Source organism: Salvia splendens, chromosome 15 (genome assembly GCF_004379255.2).
Source record: "Salvia splendens isolate huo1 chromosome 15, SspV2, whole genome shotgun sequence".
In the NCBI taxonomy this organism is placed as follows: domain Eukaryota; kingdom Viridiplantae; phylum Streptophyta; class Magnoliopsida; order Lamiales; family Lamiaceae; genus Salvia; species Salvia splendens.
The window spans coordinates 20227631-20252635 of record NC_056046.1 but is presented as its reverse complement, the minus strand read 5'-3'; the positions used below and the strand labels follow the sequence as shown (position 1 = coordinate 20252635).

The following is a 25005-nucleotide window of genomic DNA, read 5'->3' as shown; positions in this document are numbered from 1 at the left end:
AAAGATATCTGTCACATCTAATATTGAGTAGTGATATAGGGTCAACACCACACGATTAAGACCATCTCCAATGGTAAACTAAAACCTAAAATGGATAGACAATTAAGTCCAATAGTACTCCACAATCAATTCCATTTTTGGTTTTTGAGCAAAAAATACCTATTTTTAGGTTTACACAAAAACAAAACCAAAAACTTTTTCAAAAGTGAGTGGAATGAGTTAGTGAAATGTGAGGTCAACTTACCATTTAGGTAAAAAAGTGAAAGTGGACGCCTATTGAACGAGGAACGAAAATAGCAGAAGTTGACAATTAATGGGGGACAAATGAAGTATCATTTTTCTAAAACAAGTGCAAAAAAAGAAGCGTCTCACTTATCTTGGGACGGAAGGAGTACTACTTTATGGTAATTGACCATATATTTAACTTACATTTTATTATTAAACTAATCCTCCATTCATCCAACTAATTTTGGAACATTTGCTTTTTGATATATATCTAGTGTTGTTTTGTAAATAAGTGAGAGAAAATAAAGTAAAGATAATGTTGTTCCATTTGAGGAAGTACTCCCTTCGTTCCGCAAGATGTGTTTCACTTTCACTCGATATGATTTTTAAGAAAAATGTAATATAAAGTGAGTGTTAAAAGTTAATGTAATGTGAGTCCTACTTTTATATATTACTTCCTCCGTCCAGGCTAAGATGAGACATTTTTTAGTCGGCACAAGATTTTAGGAGTTGTTAGTTAATGCGTTTATTTTCAAAGATAAAAGGTGGGTGTAAATATTGAATGAAAAGAGAAAAAGGTTTAATATTTTAATTGAAGTGAAAAGAAAAGTGGTTGGGTGTATTAAATGGATAGAGAAAGTTATCAAAAATAGAAATGTATCATCTTATTTGGGATAAACTAAAAAGGTAAGTTTGTCGTCTTAGCTAGACGGAAGAAGTAGTTTATAATAAAATGTGAATAAAGATGAATAGTGTGACGTGAGATCCACTGCCAAAAGTTCTAAAAATAAAGTGAGACAATTAATATGAGTCAGACTAAAATGGAAAACTAGGACAAACATTGACGAACAGAAAGAATACATAACTTTTAGTGGGACAATCAAACACAAAATAATATATTATTTTTAATGAGACGAAAAAGAATACATAATTTTTAGTGGGACAATCAAACACAAAATAATATTTTATATTTAGTGAGACGTGAGAGTATGTAAAAATAAGGAGAAAAAATTCCCTAGTCCATGCACACCACATGGCAATCTTATTTGGTATGCCTAACTAATAAAATCTTGCCAAATGGAATATTGTAGCATACATGGCCAAATGATTTTAATGACATAATATGATGTTTTAAGAAAAGTTTTATTATTCCCATATATAAAATGATTATCATATTGTACTAAAATGATTGTCATATTGCACCACCCATTTTTTATTCGAGACTATTATTCTTTTATATTGACATATATAAATTATATTTATTTATTTGATGGGTATTTTTATCTTTTTTTTTATCGATATATACATAAATTATAGTTGTATATTAGCATCGCACACAATAAGTTTAATACTCTATGAATGACTATACAACGTAGTTCTATTTTTTTATTTTACCATTACACATAAACTATATAATGATTATATGTTTAGTTAAAATATTGATTAAGATAGTTAATGATAAATGATCTGATGGATTTTATACAATAGACAATATATGAATAAATTTCAATATGAATTTAAATAAACATCAACTATAAATCTAAGAAGATAAAACTTTACTAGTCATAAATATGTCGTCTTTAATTTATAGTTACTTAACGGTAAAAATAATTATAAAATAATGAAGATAAAAATTATATATATGTAGAAAGATATAATCAATAAATTATAAATATAGTGAAGAATATATTTACTTGAATGGCAGACACTTTTTTAATAGAAATGAACAATTAATTAATAATTTAACGTATTGTGTATGGTTGTATATATTAAATATGGGAATTATAAAAGTTTCCTTAAAACATCATATTATGCCTTATAATCACTTGGCCATGTATACTACTCATTTCCATTTGGCAAGATTTTATTAGTGAGGCATACCAAATAAGATTGCCATGTGGTGTACATGGACTAGGGAATTTTTTCTCAAAAATAAGACACACAATTTATTACTTACTTTTTACAACCACTTTCTATATCTTATAACCATTTATGATAATTAATGGGATGAAGAAAGTAATTTTTGGAAGAAAGGAATAATATAAAAATAAAAACTTGAAATCACAAACGTTTATTTCTGGATGAGATGGCGACGACGAGTAACACAATAAATGAAATCACAACGTTTAATAATAAAATAATACTAATAAAAATAAAAATAAAATTGAATAGAACATGTCAGAAGGATTCAAAATGAATCCAGGCAATGATCTTCAACCACATACATCCCTTCCAATCGTTTTCCCATCACATGCCACATGCTAAATCATGTGAACCCGCGTGACCCAATAAAATATTTTTGGTCCATAAATAATTGCACCACAAAATGAATAATCTAAAGAATCAGAATACAATTAATGCATATAGAGACAGAGGTAATTAATGAGCTTATATAAAATGGATGATATAGCATGGTACTAAGGGTGATATGGAAGCCGTGCATCAAAGTTCGTACCTGCAGCTGGCTTTAATCAGTATTCTGCCTATCGAGATGACGTCCAAAAGCTTTGAAACTGCCACCATTGTATTCTTCTTCGAGAGAACTTCGCGTGAGTATCTTACACGCCCCAATCGAAGTCCGGAGGAGAGAAATATGACCGCTTTACGGAAGTCGCGCAGTGCAGAAAAAGTTCCACCCGGCCGGGTGGCTTTTGGCCACCAAATTCCACCCGGGTGGGTGGCTACTCGAAGACATGGCGGAATCAGCAAGTTCCACCCGGACGGGTTGCTTTTGGTCACCAAATTCCACCTGAGTGGGTGGCTCACGCAGAGGCTAGATTTTGTGGGTCTTTTTCTTGGAATTTGGCCTTCAACTATAAATAGGACTTTATCTCATTTTCTTCTTAGGTTGATTAATGAATTAAGATATCTCCTTTGTGAGTTTTTCCTCTTCGAGGATTGTATCCAATTCTTTCTTTGAAGGTTGCTTGTTTCAGTTCCATAGATTGATTCAAGTAGAGGTATGCATCAATGGAGTGTATCCATTGAGTAGTGGAGCCAAGGGGTGATAGAGCTAATGAAAGTTGCATAGGGTTGTATCCATCTTCTATGGTTGTAGCTCTTTTATCTCATCATTATACACATGCTTTCCTTTTCTAATCTACCATCCTTTCTATTTTAGATTCAATTTTTGTGGTTGGATCTACTTTATCCTTTGTTTTGTTGAGCAATTGAAAATCAATCTTACAAAAATATCTAGATCAATCATCATAAATGGGTAATTTCTTGGGAAATGGATCTTAAAATACTTGGATCCACATCAAAGAGGCTCGATCACCAATGTGCAATAGCGCCCAAAATCCGGTCGACCACTAGTGTCGAAATTTCGACGTTATTGCAAGAGGGCAAGTGCGACGCTATTGCGCGCGGAATCCTCCTTAGGATTTCAAAAAAAATCTTTATGAGTTTTATGTATAAATAACCCACTTCTCACCTCATTTTATTACTCATTGAATAGAATCTTTTCTCATCTCATTTATCCCATTCCACTCACAAAAAATGAATCCTAGTGGCCCCCAACAAATCCTGATGGATCTCAAGTTCCCCGGTGGTCCCCCCAAAGCTCCCAACAACCTCTGCTAAGTTGTGAGATTTGATCCCAACTTCGCCAGTGTGGGGAACTATGGAGGCGTGTATTGGTTGGTCATGGAACCCTAAGATCTATGTACCCCAGGAACGCATGTGTTGAATATTGGACTCCATTCGAGATTGGGCTGTTATATAATGTTGGCTTGGGCCGATATTATGTGAAGCCCACTGGAATTAAATCATGCCCAATGTAATTCTGGCCTATCTCATTTGATTTACTTACCTGATAGCTCCGATGGCCGTCATGTGTGCACTCCACGTGGATCACGAGTCTCAGCCGTCGGATGAAGGGTTTTGTTAGTTCTCTGAGTTATGTTACTCCGCCTCCTCCCATACCTCTCTCATTCTATTCTAATTACTCTTTCTCTCTCTTGTGATATGCTCTGCCTTCTCTCTACTGTCTCTCTCTCTCTTTCTCCGGCGGTTATCGCCTGTCATCTCCTCCGATCTTCTATTACCACTGATGATTCTCGGTTTTAGAGAGATCATTCGGTGTAGATCTTGAGTAAGGCCACTTCTTTGGTTTCCTTCTCAGATCTAGGGTTAGGTCTGACGTGGGGGTTAGATCCAGTTGTGATTGGAGGTGTTCTTGAGAGTTCCTGTGTTGTGAAGCAGAGATCCAAGGGATATGTGTTGATTCGTGTGTTGAGTAGGCCGTGGTGTGCGGTAGTCGGTGAAATCTAGGGTTTCTGATCTCAGATGGTTTAATTCGTTCAATAGTTTCTCCTTTGTAACTTTCAGTTGAGATTTGGGGAGGTCCGAGGCCTAGTGCAGTCACTGCTATGACCTGAGCAATATCCTTGAAAGCTCTGATTTCTGTGTGTTCTTCTTTTATGTTATACTGATTCATCTACTTAGTGTGCAGGTAATCGGAGGAGCTAGAGTCTCTAGCCTGGTGGAGGACTTGAGAATAGCTAGGGTTCCGATTAGTGTATTCTGTAATTAGTGGACTTGTAATCTTGTATTCTCTTTTGTACTTGGCTTGTTTCATGTGAGATTAGCCATCTTAGTACGCGGTGTATCAAAAGATGTCCTGGTAATTAGTGAATCCATGGTGGTCAGATCCCTATAGTGGTATCAGAGCCCTGGTTCAGGGTGGGGCCTGTGTGGCTCGGGGTTCAGTGGATTGCGCTTGCAAGTTCTCCAATGTCTTTGAGTGAGCTCGATCAAGACCTGTGGTGACCTGGTGACTTGTAACATGGGGTAGACATGTGGTCTTGGTCTGGTGGTCTTGGTTTGAGGGGAGGATTGTAAGGGTAAACAATATCCCACATTGGAGAATGAACAAGAGTTGCAAGCATATAAATGAGCTACCCTAGCTCCATTAGTATGAGGCCTTTTGGGGAGTACCCCAAGAGCAAAACCGTGAGGGCTTTGCCCAAAGCGGACAATACATACTAAGTTGGAGTTCGAGTGTGCACCACCAATCCCCAACAGCATGGCTCCAACAATGACCCGAATGACGACTTCCAGATCAACACCGACAAGTACGATAGTTCAGATATGGAGTTGTCCCTTCCTAAGGAGGCTAAATGGAAATGCAAAGACCCTTCACTCCGTTAGTCGCAAGGTCTATAACATGGAGGAGACGATGGTTCTAACTGGGTGCTGGGTCAACATCTTCGAGGACCTGACTTTAGCAAAAAATAAAATGGGTCAATAGATTCTGGGGTCAGATCTGTGAGAAGTACCACCAACTGAAGACCAAGTCAGGAAAGGAGTGCAATTTGGACAGTCTCCGCAAGAACTCGAGCCAAGGTCCAAACGGATGTCTCCAAATTTGTTGTCATCTACCACAACACCGAAAGGACGTGGGGTGGCGTCTAAAGTTTGTAAGACATTTGCTACAAGGTCATGAAGATGTACTCCAATGACAATATGAATCACGAGTTCAAGTATACAACATCTTCCTAATCGTGAAGGATTTACCGAAATTCCAATCGAGTTACGAAGCTAGCAGCCTGAAGATGACCAAGGCCAGTGCCAATGACTGTTACACCAACAACGGCGGGATACACTTGACTTAAAATCTCATACAAAAGAGTGTTTTGGCACACAAGGGCTAACAAAAAGTCTACCTAAGTGCCAAAATGCGGCCAAGAGAAAAAGGAAAGCCAAGGCAACCAAGCCACATGTAGTGACCTGGCCGAAGTCCACATCGAGGGACTAATTAATGCATTGTTGTAGAAGACGTTGCTCGCCGCCATGACCAAGTTCGAAGAGACCCGAGACGAGAGTATGATGAAAATGTACCAGAAAATGATTGATAACATTCGCACACAATTAGGATACAATAGATTTATACTTTTCTTTATTCTATTAGGATTTTATTTTATTTCCTACGCAATATTTTTTCCTTTGTACTTTTTTTTAATTGTAAGTACTATGTTTTAGTATTGTATTTAATTTATGTTATTTTGCTATATTAACATTTTAAATAAATATTAAAAATTGTAAAAAAAAGTTGTGGTGAATTTTGGGGCTAGTTTTATCGCAGGTGTTGGGGCTAAAATTAAAATGCTGACATGATAGCTGAAAAATGATTTGTGGTAGATTTTGGGGCTGGTTTTTAGTATAGTACTATAGATGCTCTTAGTCCATGTCAATATTTGAATAAAATAACCCTCTATCCCACTAAGTATGAAATATTTGCTTTTTGACACGTGATTATATATAGTGTTATTTTGTGAGTTAAGTGAAAAGAGGATAAAATAAAAAAGAGTAAAATAGAGATAATATTTTTTCTATTTTGGAAAATGTGTCATTTCTAGTGAGATAATCTAAAATGAAAAATGTTTTATTTTTAATGCAACATAGAAAATATCTTGTTAAAAATATAGCTTGGGTTCAATATTACATTTATAATGAGCATATATAGATATCTTGAGTGAATGTGCTCTAATTTTGATTATACTATTTTGTATACTCAATCCATCCTAAAAATTTAGTAATTTTTTTTATTTTGGTCCATCACTTAAAATTAATCCACTTCCATTTTTAATACTCCTTCCGTCCAAATTAAGTTGAGTCAAAACTTTTGGGCACGAAAATTAAGAAATTGTGTTAAAAGTAGGAGAGATGAATAAAATACTAGGAAAGATAAAGAGAGAGTAAAGTAGGTGATGGAATAAAATAAGAGTGATTGGATGTTTTGTTTTTTGTCAAAAATGAAAATGACTCAATTTATTTGGGACATCTTAAAAATGAATACGACTCAACTTAGTTGGGACGGAGGATGTATATTTTTTTAATATAATAAGCCATATTCCTTAACAATAATGCTCTAATTATGTTTTATTTTTATAACTCTCCCACTTGATTAATTCTGCATTAAAATCTATAATATTTCCTATTTCTTTTCTTTGTATTTGAAATGGATGCATTCACATTTCTATCTAACTCTCAACATTTCTACACTTATACCTGTAGAAATTTGGTTTTCATATGATACTCCTCCGTCCATTCACTTTTTAACATTACATTCATCCTTTAAAATTAGCAACTTTTAATATAACATGAATTTTAATGCACAATTAGTAAAGTAAAAGAAAGAAAAGATAGTAAAAGTGATGTTAGTGGATTGTGAAATCCACATTATTAGTAGTGTTTAGTTGTACATAACTTAAGGGCCTGGTAGAAATGGAAATCATTGCTATTTTTAAGGACAGAGATAGAAACTTGGAATTTTTGTGAATTTATTGAGTGTAGTTTATAATGTGAGAGATTTTTTTTATTACAAATTTATAAAAAAAGACATCATAGTTGAGACAAATTAAAAATATATATATTGAAATTTTATGTATACAATCACTGCGACATCCTTAAATATATTGTAACACGACGACATGCATGAGTAATATCTAGGTTATTTTTTCATATGTACATGAAAAGTAAAAGTAGTAGGAATTTAGTAATTTACGGATATTCAAGCTCTCTCTTCTTTCCTTCTACCTAGTTTCCTACCAAAAATCGACGAAGCTTGGTTTGGACTGGTAATCATGATTACCGATTATAGTGGACTATATCTTTCCACATCTTAAGGTTGTCAAATAAATTGGTGGGATGTTAGTGTCACATTTCCAAGCCAAAACCATGCCTTTTCTTCACATCTACAAACACCCTTGCAAATTATGGAGTGGATTCCAACACCTCATTCAACCAATTTTGTATATTTAAGATTCCCTACACCTAGCTAATTTGGGTGGTTTTCCCTTTCAACACCTAACAATAAAGAAGGGAAATTAAATTAAAGTTTACTATCACTAACATGGGAGGTTTTGGTAACTAAGGTTGTATTTGATTAGACTTCTATGTGAGATATGTAGCTTTCTAATGACATTTGTCATCGTGTTCGTGGTGTATTTTTTGTTTAGAATATTAGGTTATCGTGTTAAAATGGTACTTGTTAATAATTTTTTATTGCACCAAATATTCAGAATGATATATAATTATATTGCATGATGTAACAAAATCACATAATATAGCTCTAGAGCTTGGTAATTAAATCTACTTACTATATTATCCATATCCAATATATAATAATATTAAACGTGATGTTTAAAATATAACATTAACCGCCGTGATTTGATGTATTAATCAGCATCATTAATTTAATTATTTGTAATATGCAATGACATCCTTTCATTGGTGATGTAATAGGGTGCACGTATAACTAACGTATATGTAAAAGGGGGCAGCCAGCTAACATAGAATAAATAGTTATTATATAGAAATCTATTATAATAATCCAACAGCTTCTAAAGGTGAATCCTTATATTAAGTATTTATTGTTTATAGGGTGTATCACTAGGTGTAGCATTATTAGTAATTATAAACCTCTCGTGATCTCCATATATTTTTTTCATTTATAAGTACATTTTAATTAATCTTTTTTATGTTTAATCTCTAGCTATATTCATATGAATTAATCATGGAACTATACAATCCCTCACCAGATTTCAATAATGACTACAGGTTACAAAATTAATATCTGAATATGTCTAGTTCTTTTATATTACTATAGAGTATAGAGGATAGAGCAAATGAAATGTCACTAAAAACAATACCAAAATTAAAATTAAATACTATTATTTGTCGACCGTGACTATATGATCTTGCATGTCTAGTTATTGAGAGGTATCAAGATTTTAGTGGACTTTACTATGAATTTTACTAGTAAAGAAAAACTATCTCCAGCATAAAACAGAAGGATTAAGAAAATTGAAAAATAAAATAGAGAACAATGACAAAAACATCTTTTGAGATATTAAGTATAATGGACATAATTAAGACTCATAACATAACCCTTTTGACTCAGCATGGGTCGATGGGTCCATTCATTTATTTACATTCACACAAAACAAAATGTCAAAATCAAATATAAATTGATCTTTCATTTTTTTTAAAATATTTTTCTCAGTTATATAATTTGTTCGCGCACGCGGGTTATTCCACTTTAGCCGCAACCGTTTAGATAATAATAAAACCTACATTTGTTGTTGATGAAGGCCTAAATTATTTGTTCTTGATGAATGCTTACATTACTCTTTCTGCTTACAAGGCACAATAATTAACTATAAAATATACGGTTTAACTTTTTAAGTTTCTTTCGAACACGATTAATTATGACTTTAAGAGAAAATATGTGGGAAAAAATGCAATCTAAATTATTGATATTACTGGACTACAAAACTTGTTTGAAAAACCTTGTTATATTACAATTGATGTTTGTATTGAATGCTTTCGTATAACTGGCTATTGTTTGGATGACTTATGCATTAATGTACAATTCGAAAGATGAGTAGTTATTATTATTATTATTATTATTATTATTATTATTATTATTATTATTATTATTATTATTAAGATTAATTAATATATTAATTCAAAAAATTCGAGAGTTTTGAGATTAAATATGATGACTTAAGAGCATCCACAATGGGGAGCCCTATAGCCCGTCCTATAGTGCGCCCTATCTTCCGCCACATCAGCATTTTATCCTCCTACCATTCCACCTGCTGTGGGATGACCTATAGTCCGCCCTATATCCTGTCCTATAGGCTGGTCTATTTTGTATTTGATTTTTATGTTTACAAATATGTCAAACAAAATAAATAAAAAGCACCACAATTTAAAGGCAAATCCTACATTTACATAATTTAAAAAAAGTTACAAAAGTGGAAATAAAAAACAAGTGCACTACAAATAAAGAGGCTGGTCTAAAGCATTCCCAACTGGCGCTGGAGATTCTCGATCATCTTCTTGAGATATTGGGCTTCCTCCGGGTCATCCGTCTGCCTGAGGGCGTTGTGCGTGTCCAACAACGTCTTCTAGTTGGCGGCCCTCACCAATTCCCCGTATGCATGTGCCGCAGCCGAAGTTGGGACTAGGGCTGGGGACGGAATCGGGGTTGGGGCTGGGTTCTGTGAGGTCGTCGCCTTCGCCTTGCCCTTGTTCTTGGCAGCCTTGTTGCCAATGGGACGCAGGGAGGACGCCAGTGTGCTGGAGCTCTCATCCTCGTACAACGGCTGGTTGAGGTCCATCGGAGGTGCGCCGATGTCGCTACTCGTATAATCACCTGTAGCGGTGTTCTTCGTCCTCTTCCTCGCAGACGATATGGGCATAATCCCTCATTGGAACTTTTGCTTCTCCTTCACGATGAGCCGGGAGGAGTAGTGCTTCAACTCGCCGTACAGTGAAATGTACGACGCGAGCGCTTTATCGTGCACATCGTTCAAATTCTCGCCGCTGCCCTGCCCCCTCAAGCACTTCATATACTTCGCCAAGAACAAATTGAGTTGCTTCATGATTTGATCCCAATGCTTGAGCAGCTGCTCCCTGTGGTGCTTGTACGAGGCCGCCGACTTGGCATCGTTGTAGCGATCGGCGATGTGCTCCCAGTACACGATTTGCTTTTGGTTGTTGGCAAACACCGGATCCTCTGAAATATCAACCCAACAGTTCGTCAAAAGAACGCTTTCTTCGGGGCTATAGTTCGTCCTCCCTGGGGCGAATTCTTCGTTTACCTCCGGAGGCGGCAACTTCTGGGCTAGCTGTTCCTCTTCTTCCGCGAGGGCGCGACCGCGAGCGGAGGGGTAGGTGGGGACGACTCCATGTTGGAGAGTCGGTACGAATCCGTGCTGAAATCCGGATCGTACTAGGTGTTGGAGTCGAAGGGACGGTATTGGTCAGGGTCCGTACCCGGCCAGCATGCACTACCGTCGAACATCGGTAATCCGTCGGGACTATTCGGATTTGCAAAATCACCCGGATTCATTATGAATTGATGAAAATAGAGGAAGAGAGAATACATGAGTGTAGTAGAGTGAATGAAAGAGTGATGTATTTATAGAATTTTGAAGAAATAAAAAAACGCGTGTTATCGTCCGCGTTGCCCGCAGTGGGGCGGACAATACCGCAGACGATGCGTGTTTGAAGGCTCATCATCTGCGAATGATGCATAAGGCGTGGATGATGGATGTGGCATCGTTCGCCTTGCTACAGTGGCGGATGATAGCACCACCGATGCATCGGGCGGACTGTCGTCCGTCCCACTGTGGATGCTCTAAGATCTTAGGAGTTGCTTAGTAATTGTTTATAAATTATAATGTGTACACGATGTGGTTTAATTAGATAATTCAAAATATGATTAAAACTAAAATTGTGATTGTTTTGATTAAGAATGAGTCGGTACGGTATACCATACCAAGAACGTCATACCGTATTACATACCGAAAACTGTGATAGGACAAAATATCATACCGATACCATACCAAAAATTAGGCATGGTTAATTTTTTACATTGTTACTTTACCGTTATTTCGGTATACCGTACTTTTACGGTATACCGAAGTACGGTATGACTGACCGTAATACTGTTATAAAAAAATCTATTTTATTTACATAAAATATTTAAAAGTAGGATTTTTTAGAAGATTTTTTCTTTTTAATTCTATTTTATGGAGTATATAAATATATTAAATATAATATAATATTTGTAGTATTGTTAGTGGAGAATGAGCCCACCTTATTAGAGAGAAGGAAGTTACCAAAAATAAAAGGAGATATTTTTCATGGGACATTTCAAAATGGAAAATGTCCTTATTTTTATGGGACGGATGGAGTATACTATTTTAACATATACTGATTTTTCGGTATGTACCAAAGACTTGGTATACGACGGTATATTGTGGTATAGGAAAATTGATACCGTTTCCGTACCAAAAATTGTCGTACACAGAAAAATCGATATTTTTTGTATAGTAAGTACTGTATTGTGGTATTTTTCTAGACCCCTAGGTATTTTATTGTTTTTTTGAAAATGAGCATTATTCTATCTTTTACTAGTCATTTGTTATAATAATGCGAATTATTTATGTAAATCACCTGATGCAAAATGCACAACTACTCAACTACTCATGGAGGAATGTCACTAGTAGTTCAGAGAAAGCAATTGTGACTATAGAAAAAGTGTTCCTTGCTTTGGCTAGTAAAAATCTCCCACTATTGTTGGAAATTCTCGAGTAGTCTTAGGGCGACTGACTGGGCCTAGACAACACGTCCAAGCTACCACATTATCAACCAACCATGATATAAGTATTCCATTTGGGCACAATGAACTTTGGAGACACCACATCGAGAACGTGCATACAATTGAGTATCATGTAGTAAAGAGCTTCATAAAGGTAAGAAATTAATTTTAAAATAGTTATTATCTTTTGGTATTATATATACCAAGAGTAAAACTGCTTTTCTTTTGTTCAATTCACACATCAAGATCAATTGGTGAAACATACTAGAAGACAACGGAGTTCAACAACTGCCCACATTTGCCGGAAAGATACAAATTGAAAGATAAACTTCGCTTCCCGATTATTTTGCATAAACCTTCGACAAACACACATGTGATTGAGCAAGACGATAAGTTCATTATTTTTGCTTCGCATGGCCTTTGGAGCCATCTTGAATTGGTCTGGGTCGGTACGGTATATTGTACCGAAAATGTTGTATCTTATACCGTACCAAAAATATTTGTACGAAAAATCAAAAGTTTCAGTATACTGATTCGGTATACCAAAATTTTGGTACAGATAATATCATTACCGTTACCATATTGATATTTCGGTATATCGTACCGAATTTCGGTATACAATACTGTATGGAATACCGAACTTCGGTATGATATACCGTTATACCATACCTTTTGGTATACCTTTATACCGAAAAATATATTTTAAAAACATAAAAACATATTATCTATTTAATCTATTCAATTCAATTTTATATATAAATATATTAAATATAAAATATATTAGGTATATTATTTCGGAATATAGGTATATACTGGTTTTGGCCATATACCGAAGATTCAGTATACCGTGGTATACCGATTTTTTCGGTATATATCATATTTTCTGTATTTTACGGTATACCGTAGATTAAGAAAATTCGTACAGTTACCGTACCGTAATGAAAATTACGATATACAGAAAATTCGGTAATTTTCAATATTTTTAGTACGATGTGATTGGTATACCGGTTTTTCAATATCTTTACCCACCTCTAGTTTTGATAAAGTTTAAGTTGATAACGGACATTTTTTTTAAATATTTAATTATATGGATTGATTAATGAACTTGAAATCCTAGAGTTTATTTATTTACATTTAATCTTCTTCCAATGCTAAATCTTTTATTTTTACAATTATAAATCAAATTACACAATTTTGTACAGATTTATTAATCTTTACAGAATAATGATTGTCCTAATAAAGATTTCACAACCTCCTCCAACAATTTAAGTCATCTTACATTTTTACTAAAAATTTCATGACCACTGGAAATTAAAACACGATCGTAACCTCCCATTAATATCTATACATTTTCAAAGCGAGATTCTATCCCTTTTTGCTTTAATTTTTCAAGGAAGTTGTTTATATTTAAAAATTATAGAGAGGAAAAATAAAGTGAAGATATAGTTGGGTAATTTCTGTATATTGATGTTATATGGAATTCCTCTCAATATAGAGGATTTTAATTGTAAAATGTAAACAAGATAGGAAATCAAATGATATCAATCTACTTTATATTCCAAGTTGAATATCATGCAAATCTTCTTCAAAATGTAATCTTTCCATACTATAATACTCCCCTCATATTGAGTAACAAAATTTCCGATACTCAACTTATCTAATAGTGTCTTCGGCACTTTGGAATTTACTACCTTCATAGGACATCATCTAATTGGTCTTCTGAATGAACCTTTAACATGTTTCGCGCAGTCATGATGGACTAGGTTTTCTAATATGCTAATGGCTGCCTATTATCACAAAATAAACCTAAACCTCATTAATCTTCGAAGCCATAAGATCTCAGTCAAACCACACTTAACTCCACGAAATTCTGCCTCTGCTCTAGATTGTGCAACCAATTTTTGGTTTTTGCTCATCCTTGTGACTAGGTTACCTCCAACAAAGGTGAGGTATCCAGCAGTAGTTGGTCTTGATAATATCAATGGGATTGCTTTCCCACTCTGTATCAGTGTATCCATGTATTCTCAAATGGTTTTCCTTTCGCGGTGTACTCCATAACCAATTTTACTCTTCAAATACCTCACAACATGCATGGTTGCTTTCATATATTCCTCTTGCAGTCGATGCATAAACATGGCTGTTGAAATTGTTTAACTCTCGATCTTCTTCATGAGCTTCAGTCTTCTCCATCCTCTTGGCCTCAGCTCCTTTGTGATAATAAGAGTGATATCTTTCTTAGCCAAAATCCTGTGGCTCATAAACGAACTAAGCATATAATGACCGGGATTATCATTTTGTACGAGAACTTGTAGCTTCAGGAAACTTACTACACACTTTGTCCCATCTCATCTTCAGCTTGCTGACATCTTTACCAAGAATCTTCCTCGACCTGTACTTTGTCCCATCTCATCCCACGTAATGCTTGAGGGTGGATGATAAGAAAAATAGTTGACTAATCGTTTCTACAATTATCTTCCCTTTAATCATGGGAGGTTACTATAAATTATGTCATATATCTATTAATACAAGTTTCTCCCATCACAAATTCACATCTTATATAAATTGTCTCAGATATCCAATACTTCATCTACATAGTTCAGTTCTATGTTATAATGCTTCTGAATGCTTGACAAACAATGAATGCATGATTTAAATGTATGTGGAGGAATCGAGCAAGGATCCACATATTAGATCGGAATTGATAACTTTATAGTCATTAACTTTAGAAGGTTAAACCAAAGAGCGAGAATTCACAATAAGGTCGGCATTTCCGGCCGCTGAGAATAATACTCCATCCGTCCCAAGGTAGTTGAGTCGTATTCCTGTTTAGGTTGTCCCAAGATAGTTGAGTCATTTCCCTTTTAAAAAAAACTTTTTTATTTTCTCTTACTCTACTCTCCTTTCCTTTCATTTCTCTTACTTTATTCCATTTATTACTTTACTCTCTCCACTTTAACCTTTAACTACCTTGGAACAGAGGTGTATGAAATTAAAACCATATATAAATATCTAATTAAAAAGGATTACATATTCGGAGCGTAATCAAATATACAATCAATAAGAAGTATAAAAAACTTGTCACTATGTAACTACTTGAAAAAAAATTAATGCTTGATTTAATTGGACAACATTTAAAGCAAGTAAATAAATGCTACAACACCATGAATATGCTGCAATCACGTGACAGATCATAAACAAAAATTCAATAATTTGGAATGCCATTCTTCCATCACTTTACTCAAATCCCATTCCCACTTGCTTAACTAATGATGGCTTGTGAAACATACACAACACAATAGTCAATAAATATCTCATGTCACCTCGCAATTTATTTCTTTAATATGGAGTACTAAATATGTGAGAAAAGCCAGTGTATTTACTTAGTTTAATCCAAATATGGTGGGAAATTACAACTTCACCCCGTACATGCTTAATTATCAATAAAAAGCTAATTTTGGAGTTGGTTAGGAGACTAGAGTTGCATAGTATCTTTCTCTGGAGAAATATACATATTATGAATGGAAAAAATATAGTAATACTATTAATTTGGGAAATTGATTTTGATTTCTTGAAGTCGTCTTCTCATCCTGAAGTGGCGTCTCAACGACACTTTCTTCCACTCTACCAACCGTCTGAGAAACGCCATAACCTCGGAGGGCTCCTGCAATGAATATGATGCCTTTGTATCCTTTGGCGTCTTCGATACCACTATTCCAAACCCTTGACCTCTCTCTCTCAAAACCTAATAAACATACCAACCAAAACCCATCATTATATATTCCTATATTTGTACAATCAAACTTGTGCTAATTCCTTTTTAAATACCTTAAAAGCATCTTCATCGGTTCGATCATCACCAATGTAAACAGGGAACTCATCAGCACAATTAGCATACCCTATCAAAATTAATTAAGTTTATTAGTATTACTATCTTTTTGGGACCATTCAATATTAAAGACATCATTATAGAAAAATAGAAATAATATCAACTTACCAAGTGACTCTAGGAGGAACTCAAGAGCCTTGCCCTTGTCCCATTTAATAGTTGGTCGAATCTCAAACACCTAAAATCAAAATTTTACATGGATAAGTATATAGTGAATAAGAAATAGCATGCTTGACGCAGAAACTATTTACTTTGTGCGTAACTGAAATTACCTTCCTGCCCTGAGATAATCTTAGGGTCGGATAGCCTTCCAACACCATTGCAACTTGTTTCGCCAGTTCAATCCATTTCTATAAAAAGTAATCATAAATAAGTTAGGAAATTAGGAAGAAAAAAGAAGAGGGTATAGAGGTTGTTTTACCTTCTCATCAACACAACGAAAATGTACAGAGACACAGAATTTGTTGTGTTCCACTCTAGCACCCGGAGTGGATTTTGTCACCTCCAAAAGGGCTTTATAAACCTAATATTCATTTTAATAATAAACGGTATATAAATATTTACTCACCCAAATGAAAAAATTGCATGAATGAGTGATGAAATAAATAACTAATTCCTAACCTCATTGATCATTGGAATAAATTCACTAGCTGGCTGGAAAAGAACAGCTTCAGCATCCTGATAATTATTAAATGAAAAAATTGCATGAATGAGTGATGATAATTTGTAGAGAGAGAAGATATAGAGAGTGGTGAAAAGTGACAGACCTTGTTATAACCTTTTGATGTCCATGCCATGGCTTCCAGCATAATACAGCTCTCTCAAACGCACAAAACTGTACACCTACACACACAAAACTAGAAAAATTAAATAACAAGACAATGATACAAATTGTGCAAGAAACAAAATACTCCCCCTTTTTAAAATTATTATTATTTTTTGTCTGTTTCCTAAAAATAAAAAACTGTACACCTAAAATAGAAATGACTTTCTATTTTAGAAAAGAGAAGAAATTAAAGGTTATGTATGTACCTTATCTCTGCACCTCCCGCTCACTATAGCAGTTGGAAAATATCTGGCCACTTTCCTCACAGTTGCTCTCATCTGCAGTCCAAAATTAACAATATAAACTGTACCTCTTTTTTCACACAATATGTTGTGAGTTTTTGTTTTTTTTTTATTTTTCCTAGAGAATGCGCTTACCGATTCGGACATGAAGGCGCGATCAGGGTCGTCGACGATGGGGGAGAGGGTGCCGTCGTAGTCGAGAAACATGACGATTTGCTTCCCTTTCGAAGAAATGGTGATTTCGTCGAACACGTCCAGCGCCGAGGGATGCCGCAGCTGCCAACAATTAAAAAATAAAAAAAAATCAAACACTCTTGTTTGTTTGTCGAAACAAATTCTTGTATGTATGTGGCTTACAATCCAAGAGTTGTGGGCGTCGGAGAGGGGCAGCGCTTTGACGTGGGTCGGAGAGGAAGCCCTCATGCTATCAAGCCACGTGTTGTTGGTTGCCGCCGCCACCATATTTGATGATCACTACAAAACAGAGCAATCTAAAAATTAAAAATTTCTTGACAACAATTGATCAAGTAAGAAACTAGAAAGGGTGTCCTGTAATTGTACCTAAAATACAAAAAAACACGGTTGGAATTGAATTGAATTGAATTGAATGATGAGTTTATCGAGGTCAAAACAGAGGACTGTTTTGTGTATGGGGAAATGTGTGAAGAAGATGGTGAATGGATTTAATAGAGAGGGTGTTTTTGGGCACTGCAAAACAAAACGAAATGAAGGAGAAAAGAGAGGGAAAAAGCGGTGGGTGTTGTGTGTGAAATATTCGTGGTAGTTTGCTTCTTTTATAGTGTAAACAGAGGAAATCCCCAACTACTTTGGCCCCTCCAACCACGGCTGGGCCCCACCTTGGATTCGTGTGAGCTCTGTGTGGACCCCTCTTTCTTTTCCACGCTGTGCATTAACCGACATCGAACATACGACCCTTGTTTGTCTTGTTTGTGCATTATGGGTTTGCTCAATTCATAAAAAGTATAAACTATTTTATTTGTAGTCTGTTCCTGAAAAATATGAATTTTTTAATTTTGAAAACTTTTTTCTATCTAATAAGATGTAATTGATTCTCTACTAATAATACTTTAAAAACTTTTTTTTCTATCTCTCTTACTTTTCCAATTATGAATTAAAACTCGTGTCAAATCAAATATTCATACTCTTTGGAGACGGAGGAGTAAATTCCAATAAATTATTATGGTAAATATCATACTCCTTGACCTTGCCGTCTTAGACCATCTTCAACTATAAATCAATTCACATTTTTTGTGAAAAACACTTCTTTAATTACTTCCTCCGACCATTTGGCCGGGTGTGACTCGTTCCTTCCCATCTCGACAACGAAGCGCAGCTCGGTGGTAAGACGCTTCACCTCCGACCGTTTGGCCGGTGGTGGACCCGTGCTTGGGGAAAGGTTGGCTGACTTGTTCCTTCCCATCCCGACAACGAAGCGCAGCTCGGTGATAAGACGCTTCACCTCCGACCGTTAGGCCGGGGGTCCGAGTCACTTCGGGGGTAGATGGGGAATCATCGTCGATCCTTCTTTAAAAATAGAAAAAAAAAATACTACTTCCTCCGTCCCATAGAAATGACTGATTTTCTTTTTTTATTCGTTTCATAGAAATAGTCCATATACATTTATGAAAACTTTTTCTCCTTCTCTTTTACTTTATGAGTCCCACCATTAACTATAATATTTAAAACTATTTTTTCTTCTTTTCTTTTACTTTACCAATTAAGAATTAAAACTCTTGGCATCCCAATTAGCCTATTTCTATGGGACGGAGGGAGTTATTGAAAATCCAAAATCTTGTACGATATATACTCAAAAATAATTTAAAAATTGAATTTATTGTAAATTATTGAAGATGATTTTGTGTGATCCTAGAGTTGATGTGATCTCTCTAGGATGGAGAAAGTGGCCAAAACACCCTCTCATTTTTCATCAAAGAAATAGAGGAAAATAATCTCACTTTAAAGTAGTCTAAACTTATATAGACTCGCTTTTCTTTTACAAAAATTAAGCTTTTGTAATCCCTGATTAAGATAACTAATTAAATCTCTTATTTTTTTTTTATAATCAACCCAAATTGAACTGGGCTACCTCCAACCATTTCTCTCACAAATTTTCGCTCACCCTCCTTCTCTCGGTCCATAAATAATACTCTCCGTTCTATGTTAACGAGTCATATTTTTCCTTACGGAAATTATGAAATAGATATTTAATATGTGAAATGAAGAGAAAATAAAGTAAAAAACATGAAAAAGCATGAGAGCAAGAGTATATTGCTTTTTACCAGATATATAAATGACTCTATTATGTTGGAACGTCTAAAAAAGGAATACGACTCTATTAATATGGAACGGATGGTATTCTATCCGTACTTTGAAAATAAAATCTTTTAAAAAATGCATGTTTTAATGCATTTTGAAACCTCCGTACTCCACTCCCCCAACTATTCCCCAAACAGAAGAGTCGCGAATAGAATAGTGATATTTGAAACCTCCGTACTCCACTCCCCCAACTACTCCCCAAAATTTCTCACCACGATTTCTCTCTGCAGATTCCGGTGAAAGCAAACCCTAGTTCCTAAATCCACCACAATCCACCGTAGGAAATGGAAGGAGAGTCACAGAACGCCTCAGGAAGTGCATCCGCATCAAGTCCGCCTGAAGTTCGAAACCCCTGCAACAAGGAGTTGGTGGGCCGGAAATGATTTCGACCAGCACAACACCTCAAGTCGCTGGAGACAGCAGTCAAACCACCGTCACACTTTCACTGGAGGCATTGAAGATGTTTGTCCAGACAATAAAGCCTGATGTTGATGCTAGTCTTTTACTGGCTCAAATGGGAGTCATACCTACCCCACCACCGCCTGTCGATACACAAATCCCAGAAACTTGCAGTGACGGAACAATGGATGGTGACAAATACGAGAAAGAGGTACGAATGACAGAGGCAGTGGAGCAGGGAGGAGAGGTTGAACAACAACTGTCCGATGGAGAGAAAGTTGAAAAGGAACCCACCGTCCAGCAAGATGAAGTTTTGGAAATTATCAGGCAAATAAACGCGGGGGAAAGGCCAATCTCAAGAGCTGAAGTGCCAGAGGAGATTCGGGCAGAGTCAATCTCAATGGGAACTGCCACAGTAAATGAGCCAATAGAGGAAGCCGAGCAACCCCTATTCACGCCCGAGGAAGTCGCAGCAAACTTGGCGGCAATGAGCTCTGAAGCTGTTGAGACTAATATGGAGGCGGATGGGGACAGGACTGTTGAATGACACCCTACTGAGAGGGTGAGAACGAACCCTACTGAGAGGGCAGAGGCAGCAACTGATGAAACACTGGGACACAGAGAAGTGGTGATCGTGACCGATGAAAGAGAGAAGACTAAGCAGGCGCCTCCCGGAGATGAGGCTGCTAGAGCAAGAGCTACAACCGTTCATATTTATCAGCGGAGGCCAGCCAGAGAAGAGACCTTAGGAAGGAAGTCTACAGAGGAACAACCAAAGGAAACCCCTAGCCAGATAACAGAGGGGGGTCTAGACAGTCCAGCAAGGAGTGCTGTGATACCTCCACGCCGCAGAAGAAGGCTCCTGATTGATGAAGAGCCAGAGGAGGGAGACGATGTCATTTTCACGACAGTGGATGCACTACCTAGCGCTGGGCAGCTAGATCCACCTGCTGAGGTGGAAGACACTGAAAGAGACAGGAGAGAGTGGAAGAGAAAGGGGAAAGCCATCGCTACCCCAAGGAAAAAGAAGCCACTGCAGGCTTCATCAACTCTGGTAATCCACGAATGAAGGCAGAGAACTGAGGAGGAAGATAATGAGGAAGAAGAGGCGTTGAGGATTGAGCGCCGATCGAAGCGATGAAATGACGGGGCGAGGAGTACGTCCGAGCAGAGGCCAGAAATGGCTAGGATCCAATTTGAAAAGATACAGGTCCGTCTGGACAACGATCTGCTCGGACGAATGATCACATTCAACGACCCCCAGATAACAGAGGAATGTGCAGCCAGAATAGGACGGGGCAAGAAAGCAAGGTCTGAGAGACGACTGAACCAAGAGGCCTTGGAAGAGCTGGAAGCGATGGGTGAATGTATGGAGTATATTACTAGGATAGGATTCGAATGGATTTTGGTTCTGAACACACCAGCGATGCCAATAGAGTTGGCCCATGAGTTCTTCACGTCATTCCATTTCACTTACTCGACTAATGTAGGAGTCGAGTCTATCAACTTCAGGAAAAATGAGGATGAGCCTCAGGGAATGGTCGGCGAGACTTGGCATGTACACCGCGGACCAAGAAGTTGAATGGTTTGAGAGAGACATTGGTCCTCCAAAGGATATTCCAGAATTCAACGAGCAAGCTGCCTCGGAAGAAATGGTCCCAAGGGGTACTAAGGCTTATCAACCAACAACATCCACAGCTGATTGCATCAGGAATCCCATCCTCCGTCTAACCCAAGTCTTTATAAGTGCAAATCTGCTAGGCCAAGCCAACACCATCGCCTCCCTCACAGATGCTGAATTATACTTCATTTGGTGCATGATGAAAAAGAGGAAGGTGCACTTGGGATATTGGCTTGCTCGCACCTGTCAGTCGATCGCTAGCCGCACTGCTCACAATCTATATTGTTGTCATATCCTAGGGGCCATCTTCAAGAATTGTGTAGAAATGGGCATCGTAGAAAGGATACACACGATGAACTACTGCCCTAAACCAGAGTTGTTTGGTGTACAATTCCTTGCAAATGTAGGCGTCTTGGTATAGAAGGGTGGTTTACTTCAATTATACGAAGTGACTAGGCCAGGTTCACAGTCGGTGGGGGCTGTCAAGAAGAAAACTAAGAAGAAACATATGGAGGTGGTTGTGGCTAAGAAGGAGAAGGAAACCATAGCACAAACCGAAGCTGCCACATCCGCTCTACAATCACGAAGCTGATGTGCCTTCTACATCCGCTGCACCTGAAGTGTCCCCTGGACATGCCAGCCTTGTGGAGCTGGTGGGACACCTGGATGACTGGAGAGCCAGAATGGAGGGGCTGGTTGAGAGGATAGCCTTGAGTTCCCCCGCGATGACCAAGTAATTTAAGTTTTTGTTTTTAGTTTCTGTATATATTTGTGTATCAGTTGTCTTCCTCACACTTAGCCCGGTGTCCGGTGTAAGTGCGAGAAGTTTGTTTATGTGTTTTCTGTGTTTGGTGTGCTGAATTCTTCCACTTAGCCCGATGCTCGGTCTAAGTGTGAGAAGTTTTTATCTGTGTTTAGAATGTTTGTTGTTGCAACACTTAATACTCTTTTCCAATTTATCATGCTAGCTTGAGGGCAAGCTACGATAAAGTGAGATGGGGGAGTAGTGTGGAGTATTTGGACATAAAGCATGACTTGACTTATCTATGTTTACCTTTGCTACCTGTTAAAATCATCTGAGTCAACTAAACGAAGCATGTCGAATCATAACTTGATTAGTTGATAGGTCAATTGGTAGGATAGTGAGTCAGTAGAGCGAAGCATGTCAAATCAGTCCTTATGTGCTTGTCCAAATTGTCGTAGGAAATCATGAATGAGCTGGCAAAAACAGAAGACATAAAACTCTTAGTCAGAGTGAATGAAGAAGAAATATATATGTTGAATTGTGAGACCCCTCTTTCTTTAAAATAAGTCGAAGTCGGTCTAGACGAAGTAAGAACGATGGAATGCCCAGATTTTAGCCAACTGTGAAGTCCTCTAAAGGTGAGTTATAAGCCAGAGTAGAACACTTTCTACTGAAAGAAAAAAAAATAGAGTGGCCGCCACTTGATACTGAGAGGGTAATGACATAGGCTAGTGAGGACTAAAGGCAATAGGAAATAACCAGTTGGACCTCTTTCTTTTCGAACCAAAAGAACCCGCCTCATTGTAAAGGTACCCTTAGTTACCCAATTTGAGCCTACATTATGAATTCACCCTCTGTTGAAACCACGAGCCTCCATGCCATGTGAATAAGGGGATAGAAAGGAGCATCTAACAAATTTGGGATAGAAGGGATAGGAAGAAAGAGTTACAACCAAGCTGGTTGAAAAAGAAAGAAAGAAAAGAAAAGGGCAGACACTTATAACCTGACCCAGAAAAAAGAGAGAAATAGTAGAATAAAGGGCAGGAGAAAATGTAACATGACTCTGGAAAAAAAAAGCAAAAAAAATCCTATATTTAGTTTAGGCATGGCAGGAAATGCTGTAACCTGACCCAGAAATGATAGAGAAATAAGGCCACAATGGCCAAGGGATATTGTTAAATTTTGAGAAGTTTAAAAGTGTAATAGGGAGGCTGCTCCAATTTTGTTCTTGAGTTCACATATCCTTCGCTGTTTTTTCAAGATTTTTATGAACTTATGACCCATAGGACCCTACCTATCTACATCATAACCCCTTGCCCCATTACAACCTTAATAAAAGACCTTAAGGAACTAGTCTGTGCCAATGGAACTCAAGGATTAGTGGTATGGAAAAATGAATTAGAGAGTGGTCCTAACATCTCTGGTGAGAAATGAGTGACCGAGTGAATCCAACAGTTGGCTAGAGTAGGGGCTATCTTGACGAAATAATAGGATGATCAGACTAAACCCAAGGGGAGGGAGGAATTTGAGACTGCAAAATATTTGGAATGACCTTAAGTTTGTGGGGAATATTTCTAGAAGTTGAGCCAGTTTCAAACATGGAGATGTAACTATTCGTTTAAGTGTTGTTTTTGAGTCAGTATCTGTGAGTCTGTTTGTTTTTAGGAGTCGGTCAGGGACCCATGCATGTAACTTTCCCTTTTCTTGTTGTTCTTTCATACTTGAGGACAAGCATGGTTTAAGTTTGAGCAGTTTGATAGGGCTCGTTACAAGCATAGTTTTGTAGGGTTTATTCACTAACATGGTTGATAATGTGAAAAATTGCTAGAAATGAAGCTAAGTTGATCAGTTGCACAGCCTGCCGAACCGACAAGTTGATCAAGTGGAGTTCACCACAAAAAGTAATGAGTCAGAGGAGAGAGAATAAAAGATATCATCTCAAGGACATAAAAGTCAAGGTAGGATGAGTTTGCCGTAGGGAGTTGGGCCCAACACCATCTTATAAATACGGAGAGAGTGCACACAGGGTAGGACACCATCATCACCTTCAGTCACCTCATTTTCACCTTAGTTTGAAAGCATGGAGTAGGAAGCTAGCAGTATGAGTCGCCGTTCTCATCTCTGTTTTTCATCTCTTCTTCCTCGTCAAGGAAGGAGGGACCTAGATCTGCGTAGAAGCCTTCGTAGTTGGAGTTTTTATTGCACCCCGAGGGGTTAAAACAATTTCCATTCTGTTTTTAGTTCATCGTTGATACGCTCGAATTTTGCACTGTTTTACGACCTTTATTTGGTCTATTTTTAATGTCAAAATCACAATTTATGTCCATATTTTATATATTTTCTCTATTTTGGTATGTTGACGTGTTTTGTGATATTTGTGCATATTTAAGCCTTAAAAGACGGGAAAAAGACGAAGTTGGAAATTTGGAGCATTCGAGATGCCCAGCTGTCTGCTGCAACATGCACAACGACCGCTGAGCCAGTAGCGGTCCGCTCCGGAGTAAGTTGTGCTGAAACAAAGAACACGTCCAGCGACCGCTGGGGAGTGCGCAGCGACCGCTCGAAGAGTTTCTGAAGTTATTGGAATGTTCACAGCGACCGCTGCA

General features: G+C 37.1%; 1 pseudogene; it reads right to left on the bottom strand.

Annotated features, from left to right (window-relative positions):
• Nucleotides 1-15699: 15699 nt before the first annotated feature.
• LOC121769291 lies at nt 15700-18046 on the bottom strand (annotated as a pseudogene).
• Nucleotides 18047-25005: the final 6959 nt, after the last annotated feature.